The following is a 22,874-nucleotide window of genomic DNA, read 5'->3' as shown; positions in this document are numbered from 1 at the left end:
AAAAACAAAAAAAAACCGCACGTAAAATCTAATAAAACGCAAACGGACAACGAAAAGGGGGGGGTGCAACACGAGGACTTCCCAAGGGGTCACCCATCCTAGTACTACTCTCGCCCTAGCACGCTTAACTGCGGAGTTCTGATGGGATCCGGTGCATTCGTGCTGGTATGATCGCACCCGAAATACTATCCATGCTTATTGCTTTTATGTCTTAAAAGACGCAGAACCTCCTTTGTTTTCGTACGCAAGACGTGGGACCCACGTGACCGATCGGCTCCGTTCCAAAAATACGAAAACCATCAACCATGAAGCGGTGGCCACCCGAGCATAGAAATAGCAAGAAAGAAAACAAAAAAAAATCGCACGTAAAATCTAAAAAAACGTAAACGGGCAACGAAAAAGGGGGGGGGGGGTGCAACACGAGGACTTCCCAGGGGGTCACACATCCTAGTACTACTCTCGCCCAAGCACGCTTAACTGCGGAGTTCTGATGGGATCCGGTGCATTAGTGCTGGTATGATAGCACCCGAAATACTATCCATGCTTATTGCTTTTATGTCTTAAAAGACGCAGAACCTCCTTTGTTTTCGTACGCGAGGCGTGGGACCCACGTGACCGATCGGCTCCGTTCCAAAAATACGAAAACCTTCAACCATGAAGCGGAGGCCACCCGAGCATAGAAATAGCAAGAAAGAAAAAAAACCGCACGTGAAATCTAAAAAAACGCAAACGGACAACGAAAAAGGGGGGGTGCAACACGAGGACTTCCCAGGGGGTCACCCATCCTAGTACTACTCTCGCCCAAGCACGTTTAACTGCGGAGTTCTGATGGGATCCGGTGCATTAGTGCTGGTATGATCGCACCCGAAATACTATCCATGCTTATTGCTTTTATGTCTTAAAAGACGCAGAACCTCATTTGTTTTCGTACGCGAGGCGTGGGACCCACGTGACCGATCGGCTCCGTTCCAAAAATACGAAAACCATCAACCATGAAGCGGAGGCCACCCGAGCATAGAAATAGCAAGAAAGAAAAAAAAACAAAAAAAAACCGCACGTAAAATCTAAAAAAACGCAAACGGACAACGAAAAAGGGGGTGCAACACAAGGACTTCCCACGGGGTCACCCATCCTAGTACTACTCTCGCCCAAGCACGCTTAACTGCGGAGTTCTGATGCGATCCGGTGCATTAGTGCTGGTATGATCGCACCCGAAATACTATCCATGCTTATTGCTTGTATGTCTTAAAAGACGCAGAACCTCCTTTGTTTTCGTACGCGAGGCGTGGGACCCACGTGACCGATCGGCTCCGTTCCAAAAATACGAACACCATGAACCATGAAACGGAGGCCACCCGAGCATAGAAATAGCAAGAAAGAAAAAAAAACAAAAAAAAACTGCACGTAAAATCTAAAAAAACGCAAACGCGCAACGAAAAAGGGGGGTGCAACACGAGGACTTCCCAGGGGGTCACCCATCCTAGTACTACTCTCGCCCAAGCACGTTTAACTGCGGAGTTCTGATGGGATCCGGTGCATTAGTGCTGGTATGATCGCACCCGAAATACTATCCATGCTTATTGCTTTTATGTCTTAAAAGACGCAGAACCTCATTTGTTTTCGTACGCGAGGCGTGGGACCCACGTGACCGATCGGCTCCGTTCCAAAAATACGAAAACCATCAACCATGAAGCGGAGGCCACCCGAGCATAGAAATAGCAAGAAAGAAAAAAAAACAAAAAAAAACCGCACGTAAAATCTAAAAAAACGCAAACGGACAACGAAAAAGGGGGGTGCAACACGAGGACTTCCCAGGGGGTCACCCATCCTAGTACTACTCTCGCCCAACCACGCTTAACTGCGGAGTTCTGATGGGATCCGGTGCATTAGTGCTGGTATGATCGCACCCGAAATACTATCCATGCTTATTGCTTGTATGTCTTAAAAGACGCAGAACCTCCTTTGTTTTCGTACGCGAGGCGTGGGACCCACGTGACCGATCAGCTCCGTTCCAAAAATACGAAGACCATCAACCATGAAGCGGAGGCCACCCGAGCATAGAAATAGCAAGAAAGAAAAAAAAACAAAAAAAAACCGCACGTAAAATCTAAAAAAACGCAAACGGACAACGAAAAAGGGGGGGTGCAACACGAGGACTTCCCATGGGGTCACCCATCCTAGTACTACTCTTTCCCAAGCACGCTTAACTGCGGAGTTCTGATGGGATCCGGTGCATTAGTGCTGGTATGATCGCACCCGAAATACTGTCCATGCTTATTGCTTGTATGTCTTAAAAGACACAGAACCTCCCTTGTTTTCGTACGCGAGGCGTGGGACCCACGTGACCGATCGGCTCCGTTCCAAAAATACGAAGACCATGAACCATGAAACGGAGGCCACCCGAGCATAGAAATAGCAAGAAAAAAAAAACAAAAAAAAACCGCACGTAAAATCTAAAAAAACGCAAACGGACAACGAAAAAGGGGGGGTGCAACACGAGGACTTCCCAAGGGGTCACCCATCCTAGTACTACTCTCGCCCAAGCACGCTTAACTGCGGAGTTCTGATGGGATCCGGTGCATTAGTGCTGGTATGATCGCACCCGAAATACTATCCATGCTTATTGCTTTTATGTCTTAAAAGACGCAGAACCTCCTTTGTTTTCGTACGCGAGGCGTGGGACCCACGTGACCGATCGGCTCCGTTCCAAAAATACGAAGACCATGAACCATGAAACGAAGACCACCCGAGCATAGAAATAGCAAGAAAGAAAAAAAAAACAAAAAAAAACCGCACGTAAAATCTAAAAAAACGCAAACGGACAACGAAAAAGGGGGGTGCAACACGAGGACTTCCCAGGGGGTCACCCATCCTAGTACTACTCTCGCCCAAGCACGCTTAACTGCGGAGTTCTGATGGGATCCGGTGCATTAGTGCTGGTATGATCGCACCCGAAATACTATCCATGCTTATTGCTTGTATGTCTTAAAAGACGCAGAACCTCCTTTGTTTTCGTACGCGAGGCGTGGGACCCACGTGACCGATCAGCTCCGTTCCAAAAATACGAAGACCATCAACCATGAAGCGGAGGCCACCCGAGCATAGAAATAGCAAGAAAGAAAAAAAAACAAAAAAAAAACCGCACGTAAAATCTAAAAAAACGCAAACGGACAACGAAAAAGGGGGGTGCAACACGAGGACTTCCCATGGGGTCACCCATCCTAGTACTACTCTCTCCCAAGCACGCTTAACTGCGGAGTTCTGATGGGATCCGGTGCATTAGTGCTGGTATGATCGCACCCGAAATACTGTCCATGCTTATTGCTTGTATGTCTTAAAAGACACAGAACCTCCTTTGTTTTCGTACGCGAGGCGTGGGACCCACGTGACCGATCGGCTCCGTTCCAAAAATACGAAGACCATGAACCATGAAACGGAGGCCACCCGAGCATAGAAATAGCAAGAAAAAAAAAACAAAAAAAAACCGCACGTAAAATCTAAAAAAACGCAAACGGACAACGAAAAAGGGGGGGTGCAACACGAGGACTTCCCAAGGGGTCACCCATCCTAGTACTACTCTCGCCCAAGCACGCTTAACTGCGGAGTTCTGATGGGATCCGGTGCATTAGTGCTGGTATGATCGCACCCGAAATACTATCCATGCTTATTGCTTTTATGTCTTAAAAGACGCAGAACCTCCTTTGTTTTCGTACGCGAGACGTGGGACCCACGTGACCGATCGGCTCCGTTCCAAAAATACGAAAACCATCAACCATGAAGCGGTGGCCACCCGAGCATAGAAATAGCAAGAAAGAAAACAAAAAAAAACCGCACGTAAAATCTAAAAAAACGCAAACGGGCAACGAAAAAAGGGGGGGGGGGGTGCAACACGAGGACTTCCCAGGGGGTCACACATCCTAGTACTACTCTCTCCCAAGCACGCTTAACTGCGGAGTTCTGATGGGATCCGGTGCATTAGTGCTGGTATGATCGCACCCGAAATACTGTCCATGCTTATTGCTTGTATGTCTTAAAAGACACAGAACCTCCTTTGTTTTCGTACGCGAGGCGTGGGACCCACGTGACCGATCGGCTCCGTTCCAAAAATACGAAGACCATGAACCATGAAACGGAGGCCACCCGAGCATAGAAATAGCAAGAAAAAAAAAACAAAAAAAAACCGCACGTAAAATCTAAAAAAACGCAAACGGACAAAGAAAAAGGGGGGGTGCAACACGAGGACTTCCCAAGGGGTCACCCATCCTAGTACTACTCTCGCCCAAGCACGCTTAACTGCGGAGTTCTGATGGGATCCGGTGCATTAGTGCTGGTATGATCGCACTCGAAATACTATCCATGCTTATTGCTTTTATGTGTTAAAAGACGCAGAACCTCCTTTGTTTTCGTACGCGAGGCGTGGGATCCACGTGACCGATGGGCTCCGTTCCAAAAATACGAAAACCATCAACCATGAAGCGGAGGCCACCCGAGCATAGAAATAGCAATAAAGAAAAAAAACAAAAAAAAAACCGCACGTAAAATCTAAAAAAACGCAAACGGACAACGAAAAAGGGGGGTGCAACACAAGGACTTCCCAAGGGGTCACCCATCCTAGTACTACTCTCGCCCAAGCACGCTTAACTGCGGAGTTCTGATGCGAGCCGGTGCATTAGTGCTGGTATGATCGCACCCGAAATACTATCCATGCTTATTGCTTGTATGTCTAAAAAGACGCAGAACCTCCTTTGTTTTCGTACGCGAGGCGTGGGACCCACGTGACCGATCGGCTCCGTTCCAAAAATACGAAGACCATGAACCATGAAACGGAGGCCACCCGAGCATAGAAATAGCAAAAAAGAAAAAAAAAACAAAAAAAAACCGCACGTAAAATCTAAAAAAACGCAAACGGACAACGAAAAAGGGGGTGCAACACGAGGACTTCCCAGGGGGTCACCCATCCTAGTACTACTCTCACCCAAGCACGCTTCACTGCGGAGTTCTGATGGGATCCGGTGCATTAGTGCTGGTATGATCACACCCGAAATACTATCCATGCTTATTGCTTTTATGTCTTAAAAGACGCAGAACCTCCTTTGTTTTCGTACGCGAGGCGTGGGACCCACGTGACCGATCGGCTCCGTTCCAAAAATACGAAAACCATCAACCATGAAGCGGAGGCCACCCGAGCATACAAATAGCAAGAAAGAAAAAAAAAACAAAAAAAAAACCGCACGTAAAATCTAAAAAAACGCAAACGGACAACGAAAAAAGGGGGGTGCAACACGAGGACTTACCAGGGGGTCACCCATCCTAGTAGTACTCTCGCCCAAGCACGCTTAACTGCGGAGTTCTGATGGGATCCGGTGCATTAGTGCTGGTATGATCGCACCCGAAATACTATCCATGCTTATTGCTTTTATGTCTTAAAAGACGCAGAACCTCCTTTGTTTTCGTACGCGAGGCGTGGAACCCACGTGACCGATCGGCTCCGTTCCAAAAATACGAAAACCATCAACCATGAAGCGGAGGCCACCCGAGCATAGAAATAGCAAGAAAGAAAAAAAAACAAAAAAAACCGCACGTAAAATCTAAAAAAACGCAAACGGATAACGAAAAAGGGGGGTGCAACACGAGGACTTCCCAGGGGGTCACCCATCCTAGTACTACTCTCGCCCAAGCACGCTTAACTACGGAGTTCTGATGGGATCCGGTGCATTAGTGCTGGTATGATCGCACCCGGAATATTATCCATGCTTATTGCTTGTATGTCTTAAAAGACGCAGAACCTCCTTTGTTTTCGTACGCGAGGCGTGGGACCCACGTGACCGATCGGCTCCGTTCCAAAAATACGAAGACCATGAACCATGAAACGAAGGCCACCCGAGCATAGAAATAGCAAGAAAGAAAAAACAAAAAAAAACCGCACGTAAAATCTAAAAAAACGCAAACGGACAACGAAAAAGGGGGGGTGCAACACGAGGACTTCCCAAGGGGTCACCCATCCTAGTACTACTCTCGCCCAAGCACGCTTAACTGCGGAGTTCTGATGGGATCCGGTGCATTAGTGCTGGTATGATCGCACCCGAAATACTATCCATGCTTATTGCTTTTATGTCTTAAAAGACGCAGAACCTCCTTTGTTTTCGTACGCGAGGCGTGGGACCCACGTGACCGATCGGCTCCGTTCCAAAAATACGAAGACCATGAACCATGAAACGAAGACCACCCGAGCATAGAAATAGCAAGAAAGAAAAAAAAAACAAAAAAAAACCGCACGTAAAATCTAAAAAAACGCAAACGGACAACGAAAAAGGGGGGTGCAACACGAGGACTTCCCAGGGGGTCACCCATCCTAGTACTACTCTCGCCCAAGCACGCTTAACTGCGGAGTTCTGATGGGATCCGGTGCATTAGTGCTGGTATGATCGCACCCGAAATACTATCCATGCTTATTGCTTGTATGTCTTAAAAGACGCAGAACCTCCTTTGTTTTCGTACGCGAGGCGTGGGACCCACGTGACCGATCAGCTCCGTTCCAAAAATACGAAGACCATCAACCATGAAGCGGAGGCCACCCGAGCATAGAAATAGCAAGAAAGAAAAAAAAACAAAAAAAAACCGCACGTAAAATCTAAAAAAACGCAAACGGACAACGAAAAAGGGGGGTGCAACACGAGGACTTCCCATGGGGTCACCCATCCTAGTACTACTCTCTCCCAAGCACGCTTAACTGCGGAGTTCTGATGGGATCCGGTGCATTAGTGCTGGTATGATCGCACCCGAAATACTGTCCATGCTTATTGCTTGTATGTCTTAAAAGACACAGAACCTCCTTTGTTTTCGTACGCGAGGCGTGGGACCCACGTGACCGATCGGCTCCGTTCCAAAAATACGAAGACCATGAACCATGAAACGGAGGCCACCCGAGCATAGAAATAGCAAGAAAAAAAAAACAAAAAAAAACCGCACGTAAAATCTAAAAAAACGCAAACGGACAACGAAAAAGGGGGGGTGCAACACGAGGACTTCCCAAGGGGTCACCCATCCTAGTACTACTCTCGCCCAAGCACGCTTAACTGCGGAGTTCTGATGGGATCCGGTGCATTAGTGCTGGTATGATCGCACCCGAAATACTATCCATGCTTATTGCTTTTATGTCTTAAAAGACGCAGAACCTCCTTTGTTTTCGTACGCGAGACGTGGGACCCACGTGACCGATCGGCTCCGTTCCAAAAATACGAAAACCATCAACCATGAAGCGGTGGCCACCCGAGCATAGAAATAGCAAGAAAGAAAACAAAAAAAAACCGCACGTAAAATCTAAAAAAACGCAAACGGGCAACGAAAAAAGGGGGGGGGGGGTGCAACACGAGGACTTCCCAGGGGGTCACACATCCTAGTACTACTCTCTCCCAAGCACGCTTAACTGCGGAGTTCTGATGGGATCCGGTGCATTAGTGCTGGTATGATCGCACCCGAAATACTGTCCATGCTTATTGCTTGTATGTCTTAAAAGACACAGAACCTCCTTTGTTTTCGTACGCGAGGCGTGGGACCCACGTGACCGATCGGCTCCGTTCCAAAAATACGAAGACCATGAACCATGAAACGGAGGCCACCCGAGCATAGAAATAGCAAGAAAAAAAAAACAAAAAAAAACCGCACGTAAAATCTAAAAAAACGCAAACGGACAAAGAAAAAGGGGGGGTGCAACACGAGGACTTCCCAAGGGGTCACCCATCCTAGTACTACTCTCGCCCAAGCACGCTTAACTGCGGAGTTCTGATGGGATCCGGTGCATTAGTGCTGGTATGATCGCACTCGAAATACTATCCATGCTTATTGCTTTTATGTGTTAAAAGACGCAGAACCTCCTTTGTTTTCGTACGCGAGGCGTGGGATCCACGTGACCGATGGGCTCCGTTCCAAAAATACGAAAACCATCAACCATGAAGCGGAGGCCACCCGAGCATAGAAATAGCAATAAAGAAAAAAAACAAAAAAAAAACCGCACGTAAAATCTAAAAAAACGCAAACGGACAACGAAAAAGGGGGGTGCAACACAAGGACTTCCCAAGGGGTCACCCATCCTAGTACTACTCTCGCCCAAGCACGCTTAACTGCGGAGTTCTGATGCGAGCCGGTGCATTAGTGCTGGTATGATCGCACCCGAAATACTATCCATGCTTATTGCTTGTATGTCTAAAAAGACGCAGAACCTCCTTTGTTTTCGTACGCGAGGCGTGGGACCCACGTGACCGATCGGCTCCGTTCCAAAAATACGAAGACCATGAACCATGAAACGGAGGCCACCCGAGCATAGAAATAGCAAAAAAGAAAAAAAAAACAAAAAAAAACCGCACGTAAAATCTAAAAAAACGCAAACGGACAACGAAAAAGGGGGTGCAACACGAGGACTTCCCAGGGGGTCACCCATCCTAGTACTACTCTCACCCAAGCACGCTTCACTGCGGAGTTCTGATGGGATCCGGTGCATTAGTGCTGGTATGATCACACCCGAAATACTATCCATGCTTATTGCTTTTATGTCTTAAAAGACGCAGAACCTCCTTTGTTTTCGTACGCGAGGCGTGGGACCCACGTGACCGATCGGCTCCGTTCCAAAAATACGAAAACCATCAACCATGAAGCGGAGGCCACCCGAGCATACAAATAGCAAGAAAGAAAAAAAAAACAAAAAAAAAACCGCACGTAAAATCTAAAAAAACGCAAACGGACAACGAAAAAAGGGGGGTGCAACACGAGGACTTACCAGGGGGTCACCCATCCTAGTAGTACTCTCGCCCAAGCACGCTTAACTGCGGAGTTCTGATGGGATCCGGTGCATTAGTGCTGGTATGATCGCACCCGAAATACTATCCATGCTTATTGCTTTTATGTCTTAAAAGACGCAGAACCTCCTTTGTTTTCGTACGCGAGGCGTGGAACCCACGTGACCGATCGGCTCCGTTCCAAAAATACGAAAACCATCAACCATGAAGCGGAGGCCACCCGAGCATAGAAATAGCAAGAAAGAAAAAAAAACAAAAAAAACCGCACGTAAAATCTAAAAAAACGCAAACGGATAACGAAAAAGGGGGGTGCAACACGAGGACTTCCCAGGGGGTCACCCATCCTAGTACTACTCTCGCCCAAGCACGCTTAACTACGGAGTTCTGATGGGATCCGGTGCATTAGTGCTGGTATGATCGCACCCGGAATATTATCCATGCTTATTGCTTGTATGTCTTAAAAGACGCAGAACCTCCTTTGTTTTCGTACGCGAGGCGTGGGACCCACGTGACCGATCGGCTCCGTTCCAAAAATACGAAGACCATGAACCATGAAACGAAGGCCACCCGAGCATAGAAATAGCAAGAAAGAAAAAAAAAACAAAAAAAACCGCACGTAAAATCTAAAAAAACGCAAACGGACAACGAAAAAGGGGGGTGCAACACGAGGACTTCCCAGGGGGTCACCCATCCTAGTACTACTCTCGCCCAAGCACGCTTAACTGCGGAGTTCTGATGGGATCCGGTGCATTAGTGCTGGTATGATCGCACCCGAAATACTATCCACGCTTATTGCTTTTATGTCTTAAAAGACGCAGAACCTCCTTTGTTTTCGTACGCGAGGCGTGGGACCCACGTGACCGATCAGCTCCGTTCCAAAAATACGAAGACCATCAACCATGAAGCGGAGGCCACCCGAGCATAGAAATAGCAAGAAAGAAAAAAAACAAAAAAAAACCGCACGTAAAATCTAAAAAAACGCAAACGGACAACGAAAAAGGGGGGTGCAACACGAGGACTTCCCATGGGGTTACCCATCCTAGTACTACTCTCTCCCAAGCACGCTTAACTGCGGAGTTCTGATGGGATCCGGTGCATTAGTGCTGGTATGATCGCACCCGAAATACTGTCCATGCTTATTGCTTGTATGTCTTAAAAGACACAGAACCTCCCTTGTTTTCGTACGCGAGGCGTGGGACCCACGTGACCGATCGGCTCCGTTCCAAAAATACGAAGACCATGAACCATGAAACGGAGGCCACCCGAGCATAGAAAAAGCAAGAAAAAAAAAACAAAAAAAAACCGCACGTAAAATCTAAAAAAACGCAAACGGACAACGAAAAAGGGGGGGTGCAACACGAGGACTTCCCAAGGGGTCACCCATCCTAGTACTACTCTCGCCCAAGCACGCTTAACTGCGGAGTTCTGATGGGATCCGGTGCATTAGTGCTGGTATGATCGCACCCGAAATACTATCCATGCTTATTGCTTTTATGTCTTAAAAGACGCAGAACCTCCTTTGTTTTCGTACGCGAGGCGTGGGACCCACGTGACCGATCGGCTCCGTTCCAAAAATACGAAGACCATGAACCATGAAACGAAGGCCACCCGAGCATAGAAATAGCAAGAAAGAAAAAAAAACAAAAAAAAACCGCACGTAAAATCTAAAAAAACGCAAACGGACAACGAAAAAGGGGGGTGCAACACGAGGACTTCCCAGGGGGTCACCCATCCTAGTACTACTCTCGCCCAAGCACGCTTAACTGCGGAGTTCTGATGGGATCCGGTGCATTAGTGCTGGTATGATCGCACCCGAAATACTATCCATGCTTATTGCTTGTATGTCTTAAAAGACGCAGAACCTCCTTTGTTTTCGTACGCGAGGCGTGGGACCCACGTGACCGATCAGCTCCGTTCCAAAAATACGAAGACCATCAACCATGAAGCGGAGGCCACCCGAGCATAGAAATAGCAAGAAAGAAAAAAAAAACAAAAAAAAACCGCACGTAAAATCTAAAAAAACGCAAACGGACAACGAAAAAGGGGGGTGCAACACGAGGACTTCCCATGGGGTCACCCATCCTAGTACTACTCTCTCCCAAGCACGCTTAACTGCGGAGTTCTGATGGGATCCGGTGCATTAGTGCTGCTATGATCGCACCCAAAATACTGTCCATGCTTATTGCTTGTATGTCTTAAAAGACACAGAACCTCCTTTGTTTTCGTACGCGAGGCGTGGGACCCACGTGACCGATCGGCTCCGTTCCAAAAATACGAAGACCATGAACCATGAAACGGAGGCCACCCGAGCATAGAAATAGCAAGAAAAAAAAAGAAAAAAAAACCGCACGTAAAATCTAAAAAAACGCAAACGGACAACGAAAAAGGGGGGGTGCAACACGAGGACTTCCCAAGGGGTCACCCATCCTAGTACTACTCTCGCCCAAGCACGCTTAACTGCGGAGTTCTGATGGGATCCGGTGCATTAGTGCTGGTATGATCGCACCCGAAATACTATCCATGCTTATTGCTTTTATGTCTTAAAAGACGCAGAACCTCCTTTGTTTTCGTACGCGAGACGTGGGACCCACGTGACCGATCGGCTCCGTTCCAAAAATACGAAGACCATCAACCATGAAGCGGTGGCCACCCGAGCATAGAAATAGCAAGAAAGAAAACAAAAAAAAACCGCACGTAAAATCTAAAAAAATGCAAACGGGCAACGAAAAAGGGGGGGGGGTGCAACACGAGGACTTCCCAGGGGGTCACACATCCTAGTACTACTCTCTCCCAAGCACGCTTAACTGCGGAGTTCTGATGGGATCCGGTGTATTAGTGCTGGTATGATCGCACCCGAAATACTGTCCATGCTTATTGCTTGTATGTCTTAAAAGACACAGAACCTCCTTTGTTTTCGTACGCGAGGCGTGGGACCCACGTGACCGATCGGCTCCGTTGCAAAAATACGAAGAGCATGAACCATGAAACGGAGGCCACCCGAGCATAGAAATAGCAAGAAAAAAAAACAAAAAAAAACCGCACGTAAAATCTAAAAAAACGCAAACGGACAACGAAAAAAGGGGGGTGCAACACGACTTACCAGGGGGTCACCCATCCTAGTACTACTCTCGCCCAAGCACGCTTAACTGCGGAGTTCTGATGGGATCCGGTGCATTAGTGCTGGTATGATCGCACCCGAAATACTATCCATGCTTATTGCTTTTATGTCTTAAAAGACGCAGAACCTCCTTTGTTTTCGTACGCGAGGCGTGGAACCCACGTGACCTATCGGCTCCGTTCCAAAAATACGAAAACCATCAACCATGAAGCGGAGGCCACCCGAGCATAGAAATAGCAAGAAAGAAAAAAAAACAAAAAAAAACCGCACGTAAAATCTAAAAAAACGCAAACGGACAACGAAAAAGGGGGGTGCAACACGAGGACTTCCCAGGGGGTCACCCATCCTAGTACTACTCTCGCCCAAGGACGCTTAACTGCGGAGTTCTGATGGGATCCGGTGCATTAGTGCTGGTATGATCGCACCCGAAATACTATCCATGCTTATTGCTTGTATGTCTTAAAAGACGCAGAACCTCCTTTGTTTTCGTACGCGAGGCGTGGGACCCACTTGACCGATCGGCTCCGTTCCAAAAATACGAAGACCATGAACCATGAAACGAAGGCCACCCGAGCATAGAAATAGCAAGAAAGAAAAAAAAACAAAAAAAAACCGCACGTAAAATCTAAAAAAACGCAAACGGACAACGAAAAAGGGGGGTGCAACACGAGGACTTCCCAGGGGGTCACCCATCCTAGTACTACTCTCGCCGAAGCACGCTTAACTGTGGAGTACTGATGGGATCCGGTGCATTAGTGCTGGTATGATCGCACCCGAAATACTGTCCATGCTTATTGCTTGTATGTCTTAAAAGACACAGAACCTCCTTTGTTTTCGTGCGCGAGGCGTGGGACCCACGTGACCGATCGGCTCCGTTCCAAAAATACGAAGACCATGAACCATGAAACGGAGGCCACCCGAGCATAGAAATAGCAAGAAAAAAAAACAAAAAAAAACCGCACGTAAAATCTAAAAAAACGCAAACGGACAACGAAAAAGGGGGGTGCAACACGAGGACTTCCCAGGGGGTCACCCATCCTAGTACTACTCTCGCACAAGCACGCTTAACTGCGGAGTTCTGATGGGATCCGGTGCATTAGTGCTGGTATGATCGCACCCGAAATACTATCAATGCTTATTGCTTTTATGTCTTAAAAGACGCAGAACCTCCTTTGTTTTCGTACGCGAGACGTGGGACCCACGTGACCGATCGGCTCCGTTCCAAAAATACGAAAACCATCAACCATGAAGCGGTGGCCACCCGAGCATAGAAATAGCAAGAAAGAAAACAAAAAAAAACCGCACGTAAAATCTAAAAAAACGCAAACGGGCAACGAAAAAGGGGGGGGGGGGTGCAACACGAGGACTTCCCAGGGGGTCACACATCCTAGTACTACTCTCTCCCAAGCACGCTTAACTGCGGAGTTCTGATGGGATCCGGTGCATTAGTGCTGGTATGATCGCACCCGAAATACTGTCCATGCTTATTGCTTGTATGTCTTAAAAGACACAGAACCTCCTTTGTTTTCGTACGCGAGGCGTGGGACCCACGTGACCGATCGGCTCCGTTCCAAAAATACGAAGACCATGAACCATGAAACGGAGGCCACCCGAGCATAGAAATAGCAAGAAAAAAAAACAAAAAAAAACCGCACGTAAAATCTAAAAAAACGCAAACGGACAACGAAAAAGGGGGGGTGCAACACGAGGACTTCCGAAGGGGTCACCCATCCTAGTACTACTCTCGCCCAAGCACGCTTAACTGCGGAGTTCTGATGGGATCCGGTGCATTAGTGCTGGTATGATCGCACTCGAAATACTATCCATGCTTATTGCTTTTATGTCTTAAAAGACGCAGAACCTCCTTTGTTTTCGTACGCGAGGCGTGGGATCCACGTGACCGATGGGCTCCGTTCCAAAAATACGAAAACCATCAACCATGAAGCGGAGGCCACCCGAGCATAGAAATAGCAAGAAAGAAAAAAAACAAAAAAAAAACCACACGTAAAATCTAAAAAAACGCAAACGGACAACGAAAAAGGGGGGTGCAACACAAGGACTTCCCAGGGGGTCACCCATCCTAGTACTACTCTCGCCCAAGCACGCTTAACGACGGAGTTCTGATGGGATCCGGTGCATTAGTGCTGGTATGATCGCACCCGAAATACTATCCATGCTTATTGCTTGTATGTCTTAAAAGACGCAGAACCTCCTTTGTTTTCGTACGCGAGGCGTGGGACCCACGTGACCGATCGGCTCCGTTCCAAAAATACGAAAACCATCAACCATGAAGCGGAGGCCACCCGAGCATACAAATAGCAAGAAAGAAAAAAAAAACAAAAAAAAAACCGCACGTAAAATCTAAAAAAACGCAAACGGACAACGAAAAAAGGGGGGGTGCAACACGAGGACTTACCAGGGGGTCACCCATCCTAGTAGTACTCTCGCCCAAGCACGCTTAACTGCGGAGTTCTGATGGGATCCGGTGCATTAGTGCTGGTATGATCGCACCCGAAATACTATCCATGCTTATTGCTTTTATGTCTTAAAAGACGCAGAACCTCCTTTGTTTTCGTACGCGAGGCGTGGGACCCACGTGACCGATCGGCTCCGTTCCAAAAATACGAAGACCATGAACCATGAAACGAAGGCCACCCGAGCATAGAAATAGCAAGAAAGAAAAAAAAACAAAAAAAAACCGCACGTAAAATCTAAAAAAACGCAAACGGACAACGAAAAAGAGGGGTGCAACACGAGGACTTCCCAGGGGGTCACCCATCCTAGTACTACTCTCGCCCAAGCACGCTTAACTGCGGAGTTCTGATGGGATCCGGTGCATTAGTGCTGGTATGATCGCACCCGAAATACTATCCATGCTTATTGCTTGTATGTCTTAAAAGACGAAGAACCTCCTTTGTTTTCGTACGCGAGGCGTGGGACCCACGTGACCGATAAGCTCCGTTCCAAAAATACGAAGACCATCAACCATGAAGCGGAGGCCACCCGAGCATAGAAATAGCAAGAAAGAAAAAAAAACAAAAAAAAAACCGCACGTAAAATCTAAAAAAACGCAAACGGACAACGAAAAAGGGGGGTGCAACACGAGGACTTCCCATGGGGTCACCCATCCTAGTACTACTCTCTCCCAAGCACGCTTAACTGCGGAGTTCTGATGGGATCCGGTGCATTAGTGCTGGTATGATCGCACCCGAAATACTGTCCATGCTTATTGCTTGTATGTCTTAAAAGACACAGAACCTCTCTTGTTTTCGTACGCGAGGCGTGGGACCCACGTGACCGATCGGCTCCGTTCCAAAAATACGAAGACCATGAACCATGAAACGGAGGCCACCCGAGCATAGAAATAGCAAGAAAAAAAAAACAAAAAAAAACCGCACGTAAAATCTAAAAAAACGCAAACGGACAACGAAAAAGGGGGGGTGCAACACGAGGACTTCCCAAGGGGTCACCCATCCTAGTACTACTCTCGCCCAAGCACGCTTAACTGCGGAGTTCTGATGGGATCCGGTGCATTAGTGCTGGTATGATCGCACCCGAAATTCTATCCATGCTTATTGCTTTTATGTCTTAAAAGACGCAGAACCTCCTTTGTTTTCGTACGCGAGGCGTGGGACCCACGTGACCGATCGGCTCCGTTCCAAAAATACGAAGACCATGAACCATGAAACGAAGGCCACCCGAACATAGAAATAGCAAGAAAGAAAAAAAAACAAAAAAAAACCGCACGTAAAATCTAAAAAAACGCAAACGGACAACGAAAAAGGGGGGTGCAACACGAGGACTTCCCAGGGGGTCACCCATCCTAGTACTACTCTCGCCCAAGGACGCTTAACTGCGGAGTTCTGATGGGATCCGGTGCATTAGTGCTGGTATGATCGCACCCGAAATACTATCCATGCTTATTGCTTGTATGTCTTAAAAGACGCAGAACCTCCTTTGTTTTCGTACGTGAGGCGTGGGACCCACGTGACCGATCGGCTCCGTTCCAAAAATACGAAGACCATGAACCATGAAACGAAGGCCACCCGAGCATAGAAATAGCAAGAAAGAAAAAAAAAACAAAAAAAAACCGCACGTAAAATCTAAAAAAACGCAAACGGACAACGAAAAAAGGGGGTGCAACACGAGGACTTCCCAGGGGGTCACCCATCCTAGTACTACTCTCGCCCAAGCACGCTTAACTGCGGAGTACTGATGGGATCCGGTGCATTAGTGCTGGTATGATCGCACCCGAAATATTGTCCATGCTTATTGCTTGTATGTCTTAAAAGACACAGAACCTTCTTTGTTTTCGTACGCGAGGCGTGGGACCCACGTGACCGATCGGCTCCGTTCCAAAAATACGAAGACCATGAACCATGAAACGGAGGCCACCCGAGCATAGAAATAGCAAGAAAAAAAAACAAAAAAAAACCGCACGTAAAATCTAAAAAAACGCAAACGGACAACGAAAAAGGGGGGTGCAACACGAGGACTTCCCAGGGGGTCACCCATCCTAGTACTACTCTCGCACAAGCACGCTTAACTGCGGAGTTCTGATGGGATCCGGTGCATTAGTGCTGGTATGATCGCACCCGAAATACTATCCATGCTTATTGCTTTTATGTCTTAAAAGACGCAGAACCTCCTTTGTTTTCGTACGCGAGACGTGGGACCCACGTGACCGATCGGCTCCGTTCCAAAAATACGAAAACCATCAACCATGAAGCGGTGGCCACCCGAGCATAGAAATAGCAAGAAAGAAAACAAAAAAAACCGCACGTAAAATCTAAAAAAACGCAAACGGGCAACGAAAAAAGGGGGGGGGGTGCAACACGAGGACTTCCCAGGGGGTCACACATCCTAGTACTACTCTCTCCCAAGCACGCTTAACTGCGGAGTTCTGATGGGATCTGGTGCATTAGTGCTGGTATGATCGCACCCGAAATACTGTCCATGCTTATTGCTTGTATGTCTTAAAAGACACAGAACCTCCCTTGTTTTCGTACGCGAGGCGTGGGACCCACGTGACCGATCGGCTCCGTTCCAAAAATACGAAGACCATGAACCATGAAACGGAGGCCACCCGAGCATAGAAATAGCAAGAAAAAAAAAACAAAAAAAAACCGCACGTAAAATCTAAAAAAACGCAAACGGACAACGAAAAAGGGGGGGTGCAACACGAGGACTTCCGAAGGGGTCACCCATCCTAGTACTACTCTCGCCCAAGCACGCTTAACTGCGGAGTTCTGATGGGATCCGGTGCATTAGTGCTGGTATGATCGCACTCGAAATACTATCCATGCTTATTGCTTTTATGTCTTAAAAGACGCAGAACCTCCTTTGTTTTCGTACGCGAGGCGTGGGATCCACGTGACCGATGGGCTCCGTTCCAAAAATACGAAAACCATCAACCATGAAGCGGAGGCCACCCGAGCATAGAAATAGCAAGAAAGAAAAAAAACAAAAAAAAACCGCACGTAAAATCTAAAAAAACGCAAACGGACAACGAAAAAGGGGGGTGCAACACAAGGACTTCCCAGGGGGTCACCCATCCTAGTACTACTCTCGCCCAAGCACGCTTAACGACGGAGTTCTGATGGGATCCGGTGCATTAGTGCTGGTATGATCGCACCCGAAATACTATCCATGCTTATTGCTTGTATGTCTTAAAAGACGCAGAACCTCCTTTGTTTTCGTACGCGAGGCGTGGGACCCACGTGACCGATCGGCTCCGTTCCAAAAATACGAAAACCATCAACCATGAAGCGGAGGCCACCCGAGCATACAAATAGCAAGAAAGAAAAAAAAACAAAAAAAAAACCGCACGTAAAATCTAAAAAAACGCAAACGGACAACGAAAAAAGGGGGGGTGCAACACGAGGACTTACCAGGGGGTCACCCATCCTAGTAGTACTCTCGCCCAAGCACGCTTAACTGCGGAGTTCTGATGGGATCCGGTGCATTAGTGCTGGTATGATCGCACCCGAAATACTATCCATGCTTATTGCTTTTATGTCTTAAAAGACGCAGAACCTCCTTTGTTTTCGTACGCGAGGCGTGGAACCCACGTGACCGATCGGCTCCGTTCCAAAAATACGAAAACCATCAACCATGAAGCGGAGGCCACCCGAGCATAGAAATAGCAAGAAAGAAAAAAAAACAAAAAAAACCGCACGTAAAATCTAAAAAAACGCAAACGGACAACGAAAAAGGGGGGTGCAACACGAGGACTTCCCAGGGGGTCACCCATCCTAGTACTACTCTCGCCCAAGCACGCTTAACTACGGAGTTCTGATGGGATCCGGTGCATTAGTGCTGGTATGATCGCACCCGAAATACTATCCATGCTTATTGCTTGTATGTCTTAAAAGACGCAGAACCTCCTTTGTTTTCGTACGCGAGGCGTGGGACCCACGTGACCGATCGGCTCCGTTCCAAAAATACGAAGACCATGAACCATGAAACGAAGGCCACCCGAGCATAGAAATAGCAAGAAAGAAAAAAAAACAAAAAAAAACCGCACGTAAAATCTAAAAAAACGCAAACGGACAACGAAAAAGGGGGGAGTAACACGAGGACTTCCCAGGGGGTCACCCATCCTAGTACTACTCTCGCCCAAGCACGCTTAACTGCAGAGTTCTGATGGGATCCGGTGCATTAGTGCTGGTATGATCGCACCCGAAATACTATCCATGCTTATTGCTTGTATGTCTTAAAAGACGCAGAACCTCCTTTGTTTTCGTACGCGAGGCGTGGGACCCACGTGACCGATCAGCTCCGTTCCAAAAATACGAAGACCATCAACCATGAAGCGGAGGCCACCCGAGCATAGAAATAGCAAGAAAGAAAAAAAAACAAAAAAAAAAACGCACGTAAAATCTAAAAAACGCAAACGGACAACGAAAAAGGGGGGTGCAACACGAGGACTTCCCATGGGGTCACCCATCCTAGTACTACTCTCTCCCAAGCACGCTTAACTGCGGAGTTCTGATGGGATCCGGTGCATTAGTGCTGGTATGATCGCACCCGAAATACTGTCCATGCTTATTGCTTGTAAGTCTTAAAAGACACAGAACCTCCCTTGTTTTCGTACGCGAGGCGTGGGACCCACGTGACCGATCGGCTCCGTTCCAAAAATACGAAGACCATGAACCATGAAACGGAGGCCACCCGAGCATAGAAATAGCAAGAAAAAAAAAACAAAAAAAAACCGCACGTAAAATCTAAAAAAACGCAAACGGACAACGAAAAAGGGGGGGTGCAACACGAGGACTTCCCAAGGGGTCACCCATCCTAGTACTACTCTCGCCCAAGCACGCTTAACTGCGGAGTTCTGATGGGATCCGGTGCATTAGTGCTGGTATGATCGCACCCGAAATACTATCCATGCTTATTGCTTTTATGTCTTAAAAGACGCAGAACCTCCTTTGTTTTCGTACGCGAGGCGTGGGACCCACGTGACCGATCGGCTCCGTTCCAAAAATACGAAGACCATGAACCATGAAACGAAGGCCACCCGAGCATAGAAATAGCAAGAAAGAAAAAAAAACAAAAAAAAACCGCACGTAAAATCTAAAAAAACGCAAACGGACAACGAAAAAGGGGGGTGCAACACGAGGACTTCCCAGGGGGTCACCCATCCTAGTACTACTCTCGCCCAAGGACGCTTAACTGCGGAGTTCTGATGTGATCCGGTGCATTAGTGCTGGTATGATCGCACCCGAAATACTATCCATGCTTATTGCTTGTATGTCTTAAAAGACGCAGAACCTCCTTTGTTTTCGTACGCGAGGCGTGGGACCCACGTGACCGATCGGCTCCGTTCCAAAAATACGAAGACCATGAACCATGAAACGAAGGCCACCCGAGCATAGAAATAGCAAGAAAGAAAAAAAAAACAAAAAAAAACCGCACGTAAAATCTAAAAAAACGCAAACGGACAACGAAAAAGGGGGGTGCAACACGAGGACTTCCCAGGGGGTCACCCATCCTAGTACTACTCTCGCCCAAGCACGCTTAACTGCGGAGTACTGATGGGATCCGGTGCATTAGTGCTGGTATGATCGCACCCGAAATACTGTCCATGCTTATTGCTTGTATGTCTTAAAAGACACAGAACCTCCTTTGTTTTCGTACGCGAGGCGTGGGACCCACGTGACCGATCGGCTCCGTTCCAAAAATACGAAGACCATTAACCATGAAACGGAGGCCACCCGAGCATAGAAATAGCAAGAAAAAAAAAACAAAAAAAAACCGCACGTAAAATCTAAAAATACGCAAACGGACAACGAAAAAGGGGGGTGCAACACGAGGACTTCCCAGGGGGTCACCCATCCTAGTACTACTCTCGCACAAGCACGCTTAACTGCGGAGTTCTGATGGGATCCGGTGCATTAGTGCTGGTATGATCGCACCCGAAATACTATCCATGCTTATTGCTTTTATGTCTTAAAAGACGCAGAACCTCCTTTGTTTTCGTACGCGAGACGTGGGACCCACGTGACCGATCGGCTCCGTTCCAAAAATACGAAAACCATCAACCATGAAGCGGTGGCCACCCGAGCATAGAAATAGCAAGAAAGAAAACAAAAAAAAACCGCACGTAAAATCTAAAAAAACGCAAACGGGCAACGAAAAACGGGGGGGGGGGGGGGGGGGGTTGCAACACGAGGACTTCCCAGGGGGTCACACATCCTAGTACTACTCTCTCCCAAGCACGCTTAACTGCGGAGTTCTGATGGGATCCGGTGCATTAGTGCTGGTATGATCGCACCCGAAATACTGTCCATGCTTATTGCTTGTATGTCTTAAAAGACACAGAACCTCCTTTGTTTTCGTACGCGAGGCGTGGGACCCACGTGACCGATCGGCTCCGTTCCAAAAATACGAAGACCATGAACCATGAAACGGAGGCCACCCGAGCATAGAAATAGCAAGAAATAAAAAACAAAAAAAAACCGCACGTAAAATCTAAAAAAACGCAAACGGACAACGAAAAAGGGGGGGTGCAACACGAGGACTTCCGAAGGGGTCACCCATCCTAGTACTACTCTCGCCCAAGCACGCTTAACTGCGGAGTTCTGATGGGATCCGGTGCATTAGTGCTGGTATGATCGCACTCGAAATACTATCCATGCTTATTGCTTTTATGTCTTAAAAGACGCAGAACCTCCTTTGTTTTCGTACGCGAGGCGTGGGATCCACGTGACCGATGGGCTCCGTTCCAAAAATACGAAAACCATCAACCATGAAGCGGAGGCCACCCGAGCATAGAAATAGCAAGAAAGAAAAAAAACAAAAAAAAAAACCGCACGTAAAATCTAAAAAAACGCAAACGGACAACGAAAAAGGGGGGTGCAACACAAGGACTTCCCAGGGGGTCACCCATCCTAGTGCTACTCTCGCCCAAGCACGCTTAACTACGGAGTTCTGATGGGATCCGGTGCATTAGTGCTGGTATGATCGCACCCGATATACTATCCATGCTTATTGCTTGTATGTCTTAAAAGACGCAGAACCTCCTTTGTTTTCGTACGCGAGGCGTGGGACCCACGTGACCGATCGGCTCCGTTCCAAAAATACGAAAACCATCAACCATGAAGCGGAGGCCACCCGAGCATACAAATAGCAAGAAAGAAAAAAAAACAAAAAAAAAACCGCACGTAAAATCTAAAAAAACGCAAACGGACAACAAAAAAAGGGGGGGTGCAACACGAGGACTTACCAGGGGGTCACCCATCCTAGTAGTACTCTCGCCCAAGCACGCTTAACTGCGGAGTTCTGATGGGATCCGGTGCATTAGTGCTGGTATGATCGCACCCGAAATACTATCCATGCTTATTGCTTTTATGTCTTAAAAGACGCAGAACCTCCTTTGTTTTCGTACGCGAGGCGTGGAACCCACGTGACCGATCGGCTCCATTCCAAAAATACGAAAACCATCAACCATGAAGCGGAGGCCACCCGAGCATAGAAATAGCAAGAAAGAAAAAAAAACAAAAAAAACCGCACGTAAAATCTAAAAAAACGCAAACGGACAACGAAAAAGGGGGGTGCAACACGAGGACTTCCCAGGGGGTCACCCATCCTAGTACTACTCTCGCCCAAGCACGCTTAACTACGGAGTTCTGATGGGATCCGGTGCATTAGTGCTGGTATGATCGCACCCGAAATACTATCCATGCTTATTGCTTGTATGTCTTAAAAGACGCAGAACCTCCTTTGTTTTCGTACGCGAGGCGTGGGACCCACGTGACCGATCGGCTCCGTTCCAAAAATACGAAGACCATGAACCATGAAACGAAGGCCACCCGAGCATAGAAATAGCAAGAAAGAAAAAAAAAACAAAAAAAAACCGCACGTAAAATCTAAAAAAACGCAAACGGACAACGAAAAAAGGGGGTGCAACACGAGGACTTCCCAGGGGGTCACCCATCCTAGTACTACTCTCGCCCAAGCACGCTTAACTGCGGAGTACTGATGGGATCCGGTGCATTAGTGCTGGTATGATCGCACCCGAAATACTGTCCATGCTTATTGCTTGTATGTCTTAAAAGACACAGAACCTTCTTTGTTTTCGTACGCGAGGCGTGGGACCCACGTGACCGATCGGCTCCGTTCCAAAAATACGAAGACCATGAACCATGAAACGGAGGCCACCCGAGCATAGAAATAGCAAGAAAAAAAAAACAAAAAAAAACCGCACGTAAAATCTAAAAAAACGCAAACGGACAACGAAAAAGGGGGGTGCAACACGAGGACTTCCCAGGGGGTCACCCATCCTAGTACTACTCTCGCACAAGCACGCTTAACTGCGGAGTTCTGATGGGATCCGGTGCATTAGTGCTGGTATGATCGCACCCGAAATACTATCCATGCTTATTGCTTTTATGTCTTAAAAGACGCAGAACCTCCTTTGTTTTCGTACGCGAGACGTGGGACCCACGTGACCGATCGGCTCC

The 22,874-nt window shown here is 47.6% G+C and overlaps 66 non-coding genes across 66 annotated transcripts; all 66 read right to left on the bottom strand.

Annotated features, from left to right (window-relative positions):
* Nucleotides 1-60: 60 nt before the first annotated feature.
* Nucleotides 61-179, bottom strand: LOC145152027 (5S ribosomal RNA). Its single transcript, XR_013732565.1, has one exon. It is a non-coding gene; the product is annotated as a 5S ribosomal RNA (ribosomal RNA).
* A 230-nt stretch (nucleotides 180-409) lies between these two features.
* On the bottom strand, nucleotides 410-528 carry LOC145147572 (5S ribosomal RNA). The gene has a single exon (XR_013728471.1). It is a non-coding gene; the product is annotated as a 5S ribosomal RNA (ribosomal RNA).
* Nucleotides 529-747: 219 nt separating this feature from the next.
* On the bottom strand, nucleotides 748-866 carry LOC145154135 (5S ribosomal RNA). Its single transcript, XR_013734616.1, has one exon. It is a non-coding gene; the product is annotated as a 5S ribosomal RNA (ribosomal RNA).
* Nucleotides 867-1,094: 228 nt separating this feature from the next.
* On the bottom strand, nucleotides 1,095-1,213 carry LOC145145153 (5S ribosomal RNA). The gene has a single exon (XR_013726141.1). It is a non-coding gene; the product is annotated as a 5S ribosomal RNA (ribosomal RNA).
* A 229-nt stretch (nucleotides 1,214-1,442) lies between these two features.
* LOC145154134 (5S ribosomal RNA) lies at nucleotides 1,443-1,561 on the bottom strand. Its single transcript, XR_013734615.1, has one exon. It is a non-coding gene; the product is annotated as a 5S ribosomal RNA (ribosomal RNA).
* A 229-nt stretch (nucleotides 1,562-1,790) lies between these two features.
* LOC145145023 (5S ribosomal RNA) lies at nucleotides 1,791-1,909 on the bottom strand. Its single transcript, XR_013726017.1, has one exon. It is a non-coding gene; the product is annotated as a 5S ribosomal RNA (ribosomal RNA).
* A 230-nt stretch (nucleotides 1,910-2,139) lies between these two features.
* LOC145148204 (5S ribosomal RNA) lies at nucleotides 2,140-2,258 on the bottom strand. The gene has a single exon (XR_013729099.1). It is a non-coding gene; the product is annotated as a 5S ribosomal RNA (ribosomal RNA).
* Nucleotides 2,259-2,485: 227 nt separating this feature from the next.
* LOC145153420 (5S ribosomal RNA) lies at nucleotides 2,486-2,604 on the bottom strand. Its single transcript, XR_013733930.1, has one exon. It is a non-coding gene; the product is annotated as a 5S ribosomal RNA (ribosomal RNA).
* Nucleotides 2,605-2,834: 230 nt separating this feature from the next.
* On the bottom strand, nucleotides 2,835-2,953 carry LOC145155991 (5S ribosomal RNA). Its single transcript, XR_013736418.1, has one exon. It is a non-coding gene; the product is annotated as a 5S ribosomal RNA (ribosomal RNA).
* A 230-nt stretch (nucleotides 2,954-3,183) lies between these two features.
* LOC145145634 (5S ribosomal RNA) lies at nucleotides 3,184-3,302 on the bottom strand. The gene has a single exon (XR_013726597.1). It is a non-coding gene; the product is annotated as a 5S ribosomal RNA (ribosomal RNA).
* Nucleotides 3,303-3,529: 227 nt separating this feature from the next.
* On the bottom strand, nucleotides 3,530-3,648 carry LOC145153419 (5S ribosomal RNA). The gene has a single exon (XR_013733929.1). It is a non-coding gene; the product is annotated as a 5S ribosomal RNA (ribosomal RNA).
* A 231-nt stretch (nucleotides 3,649-3,879) lies between these two features.
* Nucleotides 3,880-3,998, bottom strand: LOC145148982 (5S ribosomal RNA). The gene has a single exon (XR_013729843.1). It is a non-coding gene; the product is annotated as a 5S ribosomal RNA (ribosomal RNA).
* Nucleotides 3,999-4,225: 227 nt separating this feature from the next.
* On the bottom strand, nucleotides 4,226-4,344 carry LOC145133955 (5S ribosomal RNA). The gene has a single exon (XR_013718844.1). It is a non-coding gene; the product is annotated as a 5S ribosomal RNA (ribosomal RNA).
* Nucleotides 4,345-4,573: 229 nt separating this feature from the next.
* Nucleotides 4,574-4,692, bottom strand: LOC145148965 (5S ribosomal RNA). The gene has a single exon (XR_013729827.1). It is a non-coding gene; the product is annotated as a 5S ribosomal RNA (ribosomal RNA).
* A 229-nt stretch (nucleotides 4,693-4,921) lies between these two features.
* On the bottom strand, nucleotides 4,922-5,040 carry LOC145145766 (5S ribosomal RNA). The gene has a single exon (XR_013726724.1). It is a non-coding gene; the product is annotated as a 5S ribosomal RNA (ribosomal RNA).
* Nucleotides 5,041-5,272: 232 nt separating this feature from the next.
* LOC145147949 (5S ribosomal RNA) lies at nucleotides 5,273-5,391 on the bottom strand. Its single transcript, XR_013728848.1, has one exon. It is a non-coding gene; the product is annotated as a 5S ribosomal RNA (ribosomal RNA).
* Nucleotides 5,392-5,619: 228 nt separating this feature from the next.
* On the bottom strand, nucleotides 5,620-5,738 carry LOC145152404 (5S ribosomal RNA). Its single transcript, XR_013732924.1, has one exon. It is a non-coding gene; the product is annotated as a 5S ribosomal RNA (ribosomal RNA).
* Nucleotides 5,739-5,965: 227 nt separating this feature from the next.
* On the bottom strand, nucleotides 5,966-6,084 carry LOC145153418 (5S ribosomal RNA). Its single transcript, XR_013733928.1, has one exon. It is a non-coding gene; the product is annotated as a 5S ribosomal RNA (ribosomal RNA).
* Nucleotides 6,085-6,314: 230 nt separating this feature from the next.
* LOC145155980 (5S ribosomal RNA) lies at nucleotides 6,315-6,433 on the bottom strand. Its single transcript, XR_013736407.1, has one exon. It is a non-coding gene; the product is annotated as a 5S ribosomal RNA (ribosomal RNA).
* A 229-nt stretch (nucleotides 6,434-6,662) lies between these two features.
* Nucleotides 6,663-6,781, bottom strand: LOC145145632 (5S ribosomal RNA). The gene has a single exon (XR_013726595.1). It is a non-coding gene; the product is annotated as a 5S ribosomal RNA (ribosomal RNA).
* A 227-nt stretch (nucleotides 6,782-7,008) lies between these two features.
* On the bottom strand, nucleotides 7,009-7,127 carry LOC145153417 (5S ribosomal RNA). The gene has a single exon (XR_013733927.1). It is a non-coding gene; the product is annotated as a 5S ribosomal RNA (ribosomal RNA).
* Nucleotides 7,128-7,358: 231 nt separating this feature from the next.
* LOC145148981 (5S ribosomal RNA) lies at nucleotides 7,359-7,477 on the bottom strand. Its single transcript, XR_013729842.1, has one exon. It is a non-coding gene; the product is annotated as a 5S ribosomal RNA (ribosomal RNA).
* A 227-nt stretch (nucleotides 7,478-7,704) lies between these two features.
* Nucleotides 7,705-7,823, bottom strand: LOC145133942 (5S ribosomal RNA). The gene has a single exon (XR_013718834.1). It is a non-coding gene; the product is annotated as a 5S ribosomal RNA (ribosomal RNA).
* Nucleotides 7,824-8,052: 229 nt separating this feature from the next.
* LOC145148964 (5S ribosomal RNA) lies at nucleotides 8,053-8,171 on the bottom strand. Its single transcript, XR_013729826.1, has one exon. It is a non-coding gene; the product is annotated as a 5S ribosomal RNA (ribosomal RNA).
* Nucleotides 8,172-8,400: 229 nt separating this feature from the next.
* LOC145145765 (5S ribosomal RNA) lies at nucleotides 8,401-8,519 on the bottom strand. Its single transcript, XR_013726723.1, has one exon. It is a non-coding gene; the product is annotated as a 5S ribosomal RNA (ribosomal RNA).
* A 232-nt stretch (nucleotides 8,520-8,751) lies between these two features.
* LOC145147948 (5S ribosomal RNA) lies at nucleotides 8,752-8,870 on the bottom strand. Its single transcript, XR_013728847.1, has one exon. It is a non-coding gene; the product is annotated as a 5S ribosomal RNA (ribosomal RNA).
* Nucleotides 8,871-9,098: 228 nt separating this feature from the next.
* Nucleotides 9,099-9,217, bottom strand: LOC145152403 (5S ribosomal RNA). The gene has a single exon (XR_013732923.1). It is a non-coding gene; the product is annotated as a 5S ribosomal RNA (ribosomal RNA).
* Nucleotides 9,218-9,446: 229 nt separating this feature from the next.
* LOC145155969 (5S ribosomal RNA) lies at nucleotides 9,447-9,565 on the bottom strand. The gene has a single exon (XR_013736396.1). It is a non-coding gene; the product is annotated as a 5S ribosomal RNA (ribosomal RNA).
* Nucleotides 9,566-9,793: 228 nt separating this feature from the next.
* On the bottom strand, nucleotides 9,794-9,912 carry LOC145147152 (5S ribosomal RNA). The gene has a single exon (XR_013728065.1). It is a non-coding gene; the product is annotated as a 5S ribosomal RNA (ribosomal RNA).
* Nucleotides 9,913-10,139: 227 nt separating this feature from the next.
* LOC145153416 (5S ribosomal RNA) lies at nucleotides 10,140-10,258 on the bottom strand. Its single transcript, XR_013733926.1, has one exon. It is a non-coding gene; the product is annotated as a 5S ribosomal RNA (ribosomal RNA).
* A 229-nt stretch (nucleotides 10,259-10,487) lies between these two features.
* On the bottom strand, nucleotides 10,488-10,606 carry LOC145155958 (5S ribosomal RNA). Its single transcript, XR_013736385.1, has one exon. It is a non-coding gene; the product is annotated as a 5S ribosomal RNA (ribosomal RNA).
* A 230-nt stretch (nucleotides 10,607-10,836) lies between these two features.
* On the bottom strand, nucleotides 10,837-10,955 carry LOC145148989 (5S ribosomal RNA). Its single transcript, XR_013729849.1, has one exon. It is a non-coding gene; the product is annotated as a 5S ribosomal RNA (ribosomal RNA).
* A 226-nt stretch (nucleotides 10,956-11,181) lies between these two features.
* On the bottom strand, nucleotides 11,182-11,300 carry LOC145153415 (5S ribosomal RNA). The gene has a single exon (XR_013733925.1). It is a non-coding gene; the product is annotated as a 5S ribosomal RNA (ribosomal RNA).
* Nucleotides 11,301-11,528: 228 nt separating this feature from the next.
* LOC145149049 (5S ribosomal RNA) lies at nucleotides 11,529-11,647 on the bottom strand. The gene has a single exon (XR_013729911.1). It is a non-coding gene; the product is annotated as a 5S ribosomal RNA (ribosomal RNA).
* Nucleotides 11,648-11,873: 226 nt separating this feature from the next.
* Nucleotides 11,874-11,989, bottom strand: LOC145150511 (5S ribosomal RNA). Its single transcript, XR_013731333.1, has one exon. It is a non-coding gene; the product is annotated as a 5S ribosomal RNA (ribosomal RNA).
* A 229-nt stretch (nucleotides 11,990-12,218) lies between these two features.
* LOC145141063 (5S ribosomal RNA) lies at nucleotides 12,219-12,337 on the bottom strand. Its single transcript, XR_013722424.1, has one exon. It is a non-coding gene; the product is annotated as a 5S ribosomal RNA (ribosomal RNA).
* Nucleotides 12,338-12,566: 229 nt separating this feature from the next.
* On the bottom strand, nucleotides 12,567-12,685 carry LOC145149361 (5S ribosomal RNA). The gene has a single exon (XR_013730218.1). It is a non-coding gene; the product is annotated as a 5S ribosomal RNA (ribosomal RNA).
* A 225-nt stretch (nucleotides 12,686-12,910) lies between these two features.
* Nucleotides 12,911-13,029, bottom strand: LOC145144394 (5S ribosomal RNA). The gene has a single exon (XR_013725402.1). It is a non-coding gene; the product is annotated as a 5S ribosomal RNA (ribosomal RNA).
* A 230-nt stretch (nucleotides 13,030-13,259) lies between these two features.
* Nucleotides 13,260-13,378, bottom strand: LOC145148980 (5S ribosomal RNA). The gene has a single exon (XR_013729841.1). It is a non-coding gene; the product is annotated as a 5S ribosomal RNA (ribosomal RNA).
* A 226-nt stretch (nucleotides 13,379-13,604) lies between these two features.
* LOC145145647 (5S ribosomal RNA) lies at nucleotides 13,605-13,723 on the bottom strand. The gene has a single exon (XR_013726610.1). It is a non-coding gene; the product is annotated as a 5S ribosomal RNA (ribosomal RNA).
* A 229-nt stretch (nucleotides 13,724-13,952) lies between these two features.
* On the bottom strand, nucleotides 13,953-14,071 carry LOC145141440 (5S ribosomal RNA). Its single transcript, XR_013722663.1, has one exon. It is a non-coding gene; the product is annotated as a 5S ribosomal RNA (ribosomal RNA).
* Nucleotides 14,072-14,304: 233 nt separating this feature from the next.
* On the bottom strand, nucleotides 14,305-14,423 carry LOC145147947 (5S ribosomal RNA). The gene has a single exon (XR_013728846.1). It is a non-coding gene; the product is annotated as a 5S ribosomal RNA (ribosomal RNA).
* Nucleotides 14,424-14,652: 229 nt separating this feature from the next.
* Nucleotides 14,653-14,771, bottom strand: LOC145155947 (5S ribosomal RNA). Its single transcript, XR_013736374.1, has one exon. It is a non-coding gene; the product is annotated as a 5S ribosomal RNA (ribosomal RNA).
* Nucleotides 14,772-15,001: 230 nt separating this feature from the next.
* On the bottom strand, nucleotides 15,002-15,120 carry LOC145145631 (5S ribosomal RNA). Its single transcript, XR_013726594.1, has one exon. It is a non-coding gene; the product is annotated as a 5S ribosomal RNA (ribosomal RNA).
* Nucleotides 15,121-15,347: 227 nt separating this feature from the next.
* Nucleotides 15,348-15,466, bottom strand: LOC145153414 (5S ribosomal RNA). Its single transcript, XR_013733924.1, has one exon. It is a non-coding gene; the product is annotated as a 5S ribosomal RNA (ribosomal RNA).
* Nucleotides 15,467-15,695: 229 nt separating this feature from the next.
* LOC145141056 (5S ribosomal RNA) lies at nucleotides 15,696-15,814 on the bottom strand. Its single transcript, XR_013722422.1, has one exon. It is a non-coding gene; the product is annotated as a 5S ribosomal RNA (ribosomal RNA).
* A 230-nt stretch (nucleotides 15,815-16,044) lies between these two features.
* LOC145135580 (5S ribosomal RNA) lies at nucleotides 16,045-16,163 on the bottom strand. Its single transcript, XR_013719893.1, has one exon. It is a non-coding gene; the product is annotated as a 5S ribosomal RNA (ribosomal RNA).
* Nucleotides 16,164-16,388: 225 nt separating this feature from the next.
* LOC145144393 (5S ribosomal RNA) lies at nucleotides 16,389-16,507 on the bottom strand. Its single transcript, XR_013725401.1, has one exon. It is a non-coding gene; the product is annotated as a 5S ribosomal RNA (ribosomal RNA).
* A 228-nt stretch (nucleotides 16,508-16,735) lies between these two features.
* LOC145149952 (5S ribosomal RNA) lies at nucleotides 16,736-16,854 on the bottom strand. The gene has a single exon (XR_013730787.1). It is a non-coding gene; the product is annotated as a 5S ribosomal RNA (ribosomal RNA).
* A 227-nt stretch (nucleotides 16,855-17,081) lies between these two features.
* Nucleotides 17,082-17,200, bottom strand: LOC145145646 (5S ribosomal RNA). The gene has a single exon (XR_013726609.1). It is a non-coding gene; the product is annotated as a 5S ribosomal RNA (ribosomal RNA).
* A 228-nt stretch (nucleotides 17,201-17,428) lies between these two features.
* Nucleotides 17,429-17,547, bottom strand: LOC145141434 (5S ribosomal RNA). Its single transcript, XR_013722661.1, has one exon. It is a non-coding gene; the product is annotated as a 5S ribosomal RNA (ribosomal RNA).
* Nucleotides 17,548-17,779: 232 nt separating this feature from the next.
* Nucleotides 17,780-17,898, bottom strand: LOC145147945 (5S ribosomal RNA). Its single transcript, XR_013728844.1, has one exon. It is a non-coding gene; the product is annotated as a 5S ribosomal RNA (ribosomal RNA).
* Nucleotides 17,899-18,126: 228 nt separating this feature from the next.
* LOC145152402 (5S ribosomal RNA) lies at nucleotides 18,127-18,245 on the bottom strand. Its single transcript, XR_013732922.1, has one exon. It is a non-coding gene; the product is annotated as a 5S ribosomal RNA (ribosomal RNA).
* A 229-nt stretch (nucleotides 18,246-18,474) lies between these two features.
* LOC145147792 (5S ribosomal RNA) lies at nucleotides 18,475-18,593 on the bottom strand. The gene has a single exon (XR_013728682.1). It is a non-coding gene; the product is annotated as a 5S ribosomal RNA (ribosomal RNA).
* A 229-nt stretch (nucleotides 18,594-18,822) lies between these two features.
* Nucleotides 18,823-18,941, bottom strand: LOC145145630 (5S ribosomal RNA). The gene has a single exon (XR_013726593.1). It is a non-coding gene; the product is annotated as a 5S ribosomal RNA (ribosomal RNA).
* Nucleotides 18,942-19,168: 227 nt separating this feature from the next.
* On the bottom strand, nucleotides 19,169-19,287 carry LOC145153413 (5S ribosomal RNA). The gene has a single exon (XR_013733923.1). It is a non-coding gene; the product is annotated as a 5S ribosomal RNA (ribosomal RNA).
* A 229-nt stretch (nucleotides 19,288-19,516) lies between these two features.
* Nucleotides 19,517-19,635, bottom strand: LOC145146397 (5S ribosomal RNA). Its single transcript, XR_013727343.1, has one exon. It is a non-coding gene; the product is annotated as a 5S ribosomal RNA (ribosomal RNA).
* Nucleotides 19,636-19,865: 230 nt separating this feature from the next.
* On the bottom strand, nucleotides 19,866-19,984 carry LOC145135571 (5S ribosomal RNA). The gene has a single exon (XR_013719889.1). It is a non-coding gene; the product is annotated as a 5S ribosomal RNA (ribosomal RNA).
* Nucleotides 19,985-20,210: 226 nt separating this feature from the next.
* Nucleotides 20,211-20,329, bottom strand: LOC145144392 (5S ribosomal RNA). Its single transcript, XR_013725400.1, has one exon. It is a non-coding gene; the product is annotated as a 5S ribosomal RNA (ribosomal RNA).
* Nucleotides 20,330-20,569: 240 nt separating this feature from the next.
* Nucleotides 20,570-20,688, bottom strand: LOC145149924 (5S ribosomal RNA). The gene has a single exon (XR_013730760.1). It is a non-coding gene; the product is annotated as a 5S ribosomal RNA (ribosomal RNA).
* A 227-nt stretch (nucleotides 20,689-20,915) lies between these two features.
* LOC145145644 (5S ribosomal RNA) lies at nucleotides 20,916-21,034 on the bottom strand. Its single transcript, XR_013726607.1, has one exon. It is a non-coding gene; the product is annotated as a 5S ribosomal RNA (ribosomal RNA).
* Nucleotides 21,035-21,264: 230 nt separating this feature from the next.
* LOC145146531 (5S ribosomal RNA) lies at nucleotides 21,265-21,383 on the bottom strand. Its single transcript, XR_013727471.1, has one exon. It is a non-coding gene; the product is annotated as a 5S ribosomal RNA (ribosomal RNA).
* Nucleotides 21,384-21,615: 232 nt separating this feature from the next.
* On the bottom strand, nucleotides 21,616-21,734 carry LOC145147944 (5S ribosomal RNA). The gene has a single exon (XR_013728843.1). It is a non-coding gene; the product is annotated as a 5S ribosomal RNA (ribosomal RNA).
* Nucleotides 21,735-21,962: 228 nt separating this feature from the next.
* LOC145152401 (5S ribosomal RNA) lies at nucleotides 21,963-22,081 on the bottom strand. The gene has a single exon (XR_013732921.1). It is a non-coding gene; the product is annotated as a 5S ribosomal RNA (ribosomal RNA).
* A 230-nt stretch (nucleotides 22,082-22,311) lies between these two features.
* On the bottom strand, nucleotides 22,312-22,430 carry LOC145135564 (5S ribosomal RNA). Its single transcript, XR_013719886.1, has one exon. It is a non-coding gene; the product is annotated as a 5S ribosomal RNA (ribosomal RNA).
* Nucleotides 22,431-22,656: 226 nt separating this feature from the next.
* Nucleotides 22,657-22,775, bottom strand: LOC145144390 (5S ribosomal RNA). The gene has a single exon (XR_013725398.1). It is a non-coding gene; the product is annotated as a 5S ribosomal RNA (ribosomal RNA).
* Nucleotides 22,776-22,874: the final 99 nt, after the last annotated feature.

Source organism: Lactuca virosa, chromosome 1, assembly GCF_052849685.1.
Source record: "Lactuca virosa cultivar CGN04683 chromosome 1, Lactuca_virosa_CGN04683_v6, whole genome shotgun sequence".
Lineage (NCBI taxonomy): Eukaryota > Viridiplantae > Streptophyta > Magnoliopsida > Asterales > Asteraceae > Lactuca > Lactuca virosa.
This window is presented reverse-complemented; position numbering and strand designations above follow the sequence as displayed.